This window comes from Myotis brandtii, unplaced genomic scaffold (assembly GCF_000412655.1).
Source record: "Myotis brandtii unplaced genomic scaffold, ASM41265v1 scaffold21, whole genome shotgun sequence".
Classification (NCBI taxonomy): domain Eukaryota; kingdom Metazoa; phylum Chordata; class Mammalia; order Chiroptera; family Vespertilionidae; genus Myotis; species Myotis brandtii.
In genome coordinates this window covers 3,693,621-3,697,637 of record NW_005357846.1, presented here as the reverse complement: position 1 = coordinate 3,697,637, position 4,017 = coordinate 3,693,621, and positions in this window count along the sequence as shown.

Here is a 4,017-nt window from a genome sequence, read left to right as displayed (position 1 = left end):
CCTGGCCAATCGGCAAGGCCCACAGCCCTTTCTCCTCCCCTTACTCCAACCCCCTATAAAACCCCTCTCCACACAGAGTTCTCTCTCTCTCTGCTTCCTGTCGCTGCGTTGGCAAGGTGGGGGAGCCGAGCTAGCTCGAATAAAGACTCTTATGCTTTTGCATCGGACTGGCTGGCTCCCTGATGTGGTTTCTTGGGGATCCTGAAATCTGGGCATAACATAAACAAGATGAATTGGAAATCACATAATTAAAGGTATATAAAGAATTCAAATGATTAGGATTATAGAGGGTTTGTTGAAGAGCCACTGAAGTTTCTGTATAGCACAGGATGATAGGCATTTAATCTGGAATGGGATTATGGGGCATTTACATTCAGACAGATATTAATATGGATTCTCATTACAGATCTTGCAAATTACAGAAAAATAGTGAATGGCAGCATTTACTATTATGTCTGTCCCTGGCATTTCAAACTTTTAATGTTTTTCAGTTCCTCATAACAAGAGAAGGATGCCCATTTTGTCAATTCTGGATGGTACAGGTTTATCTCTACGTCAGTGAAAATTTGTGTTGGAGAAGGTTCAATAATCTTCATCCTGCCATTGATACTTCATGCTTATGGAATCTTACTATGGCAAACTAGAATGAAAATCAAGTCACGTGACTATTTTGTTCAAAAAGCTTCTTAAGTGGTTAGTTGTAACTGCAGTTACCACAGGGAAGCCCTAACACTCTGACCCAGCAGTCAAGCAAATGGTCAATCAGGTTGCATTGTGCTTAGGATAGTTAGTTATCTTCCACTGTCCACCACCTACTTCCTCATCACATCCTGAACCCAAAAAGCAATTATACTTTGCATATGTGCCTTTTTATACTTTTACCCTGCTATTTCCTTTGCCTTGCCCCTTTATTTCCTCCTCTTTAAATCAAAGCCACTTTTGAAGGCCTGGTCAAATGTTCCTGTCTCCAGCTACCTTCCTTTAGGCTACCATGAGGTGTTTCTTCTGTTTTCTTCTTGCTTGCATCACTATCAAGTTACATAATATTTAACGTTAGATTAGAATTTTATTACAAACTTGCCTTTCTCCTCATTAATAATAGGACTTGTGATTATCTGACTTTCTTTAAATTGTGTCACCTTGCATATGTTCATAATATCTACATATCTCATAGACAACACAATGTTTATTAATTTTAAATAAATTTTAGAAGCCAAGAACATATATATATATATATGTATGTGTATATATATGTATATATATACATATATATATATAGCTTCAAATGTGTATATATTATTACATGTGTATATATGTATAAATATGACATACGGGCTCAAATAAAAGTACTTTATGGGAAGTTAAGATAGTTGTAAAAGTTTCTTGTCTAGTCAGGACTGAGTTAAGTGATGCCAAGATATCTTTTCAAAATAAGAAACTAAACAGAAAAGTAAAACCTAACACAAAGCATTTTGTATTCATAATTTAGCATTAAGACAAGATTCTAAGGCAGAGAACACTTCGACAAATGCCTGTAAAGGGCACACAGGTAACAGATCTGTGGGAAGCAGGTTGAATTATATATTGGATACCTTGCTAAAAGAGGTAAGCTATTAACCAGGCCCAACTGATTTTGCCATGAACTAATGTGGGCCCAAAACTACCTAACTGAATTTTCCAAGAGGAGGCAAAAATCCAGATTTTTATGTGAACACTCAAAGTTTATTTTAAAATAATTCTAAAAGAAATTAATATTAAAAATATCCCAGCATCAATTGGCACTCTTTGACTTTTAAGGCTTTTATAAAAGATTACTGAAATGAAGGAGAAAAGTAAAATTATGAGCAGCCCATTGGAGATAAGTGAAAAATCCAGCATACCACTTTTGAAGAAGGTTTGAAGATCATGAGTGGTTTGTGGAAATTTAAAGATGGAATAATGGCAGATGTAATCTAAGCAATGACAAGAGAAACTATTTTAACATAAAAGTTGATTTTAGACATTCAATAGTTTATCTAATTAATAACTACCCTTCCTTAGTACTATCTATATCCAAGTGCCTGGCATTGCAAACATCCCACAAATATTTTCTCAGTCTTCTAAATGGACTTAATGTCAAGTATTATTATTTAATATGAATCAACTGAGGCAAAAATATTAAGTAACTCCAAGCTCTCTTCACAGTAAGAGCTTAAATGCAGCTTTTCTGGACTACAAAGTCTGCTTCCAATAATATGGGTCCAAAATCAGGTAGATATGTGTATGTTTATCTGACTACATCAGCTCTTTGTGGGCTCATTGACTCTAGTTGTTTTTCAATGAACTTTGTGGGGCCTGGGAAACTAGTGACTAGTCATTAGACATTGGCAACTCAACCACCAGTAACTAGTGGGTACCCTAGCTCACGTTTCTAAAATATCTCTAAGACAGCTGCCTGGCAACAGACTGGAGGGTTTATTACAGAGCTATTTGTATAGCTGAGAAAAAAAATACTGCCAGAAGCCCAGTTTGAAACAGTATATCTAAAGATAAATGAAGAAGAAACAAACCTGAAGGATGTGCATAGAGTGAATAAGTAGGATTGATTTGGCAATCAGTCCAGTGTGTACAATAAAAGAAAAGAAGATGAGTCAGTGATTTGTATGAAGTTTCTCTGAAAGGAATTTACTGCATTGAATATAAAAGATGATTATAAGGGAGTATATTAAGAGATAGTGAGTATTTTGTGTCAATAAAAATTGATTAAATAAGATATAATATGCAGCTTAGTTAAATAGTATAATGATTCTAGCCTTATTGTTGTACTTGAATAAAAATCATGTTATCAATAACTGAGGAGTTTCCCAAAAGTTCATTATTCACCTGTCATATTTTATTTTAATTATTGAATTGAGATTTCTTTATCTGAGTCCTAATGTTTGGTGTTTATTCTCTTGATAAAACATTGACAAGTTGAGAAAAACATTCACTGAATGCATTTGATGGGCAAATATGCTTCATGCTGTGTTGGATGAGTAACTGATGAGTGGATTTGGGCCATTTTGTTTTGAGCTGTCAGATAAATTTCTCTTGGGCATCTTTTCCATTGCTGTGCATCTGAGCAAAATAATATTTTATTGTTGGTCATAATTAATAATTCATTGATATATACCAAATGAATGCACTCAAAATATAGATGTAAATCTTATTAGGTCTCTGAATATAGCAGTCCCAGTCACAGTGTGATTTTTGCAATATGAATTGCAGTTGTAAGTTAGATCATTCACTATCAGAACAAGTTGAGAATCATAATATAAAAAAAATGACAGATTCCTTTTGCCTACAAATGAGAAAACAGATTAGTAAAATGTGAAATGAGCCATTCTGGCAAAGCCGAATTTGAGCTTCAAGTGTAAACACTTGAGTTAATGGCTGGGGTTTCTCAATCTCAGAAGCTCTGGTGCATGGGGAGGGTGAAGCAGAGGTTATGGAAGCTCTTCAGCATTTTACTTAGAACATCCTTAGAGGACTTAATTAGGCAGATTACCTGTTATGCATGGTGTAGTGTGCTGAGCACTTTTAAACTGGTATGTCCTCAAGGCAAATGGAAGGCAAAGTCAGAAGGAATTACACTCTACACAAATAACATTGAGCATTTTATTAGTGGGCCTCGTAGAAATGAAATCTTCCTTGCCAATGCACCATTTAATGTTTAACTCAATTGAGTACTAAAGAGTTTGTTAAATGTGGAACGGCCATCTGGATTTATGGGTCCAACCTGACTACCCTTCAGTGGCTCTTTTTTGCTTTTTTTTAAGTGACAGCACTGGAGCTTTGAAATAAAACAAAAATCCTTCAGTTTTTAACACTAAGTGCTTTGTTCTAAATTACCAGGGAATAGGAGAAGTGTAACTATTTACAAAAAAGAGACAAATTTGCTTCTTGAAAAAAACACTATTTTATAATTACAACTTTAAAAAGTAAAATTACTTAAGATATACTCATGAATGGTAACTGTTTACTAATTAATTCAGGATG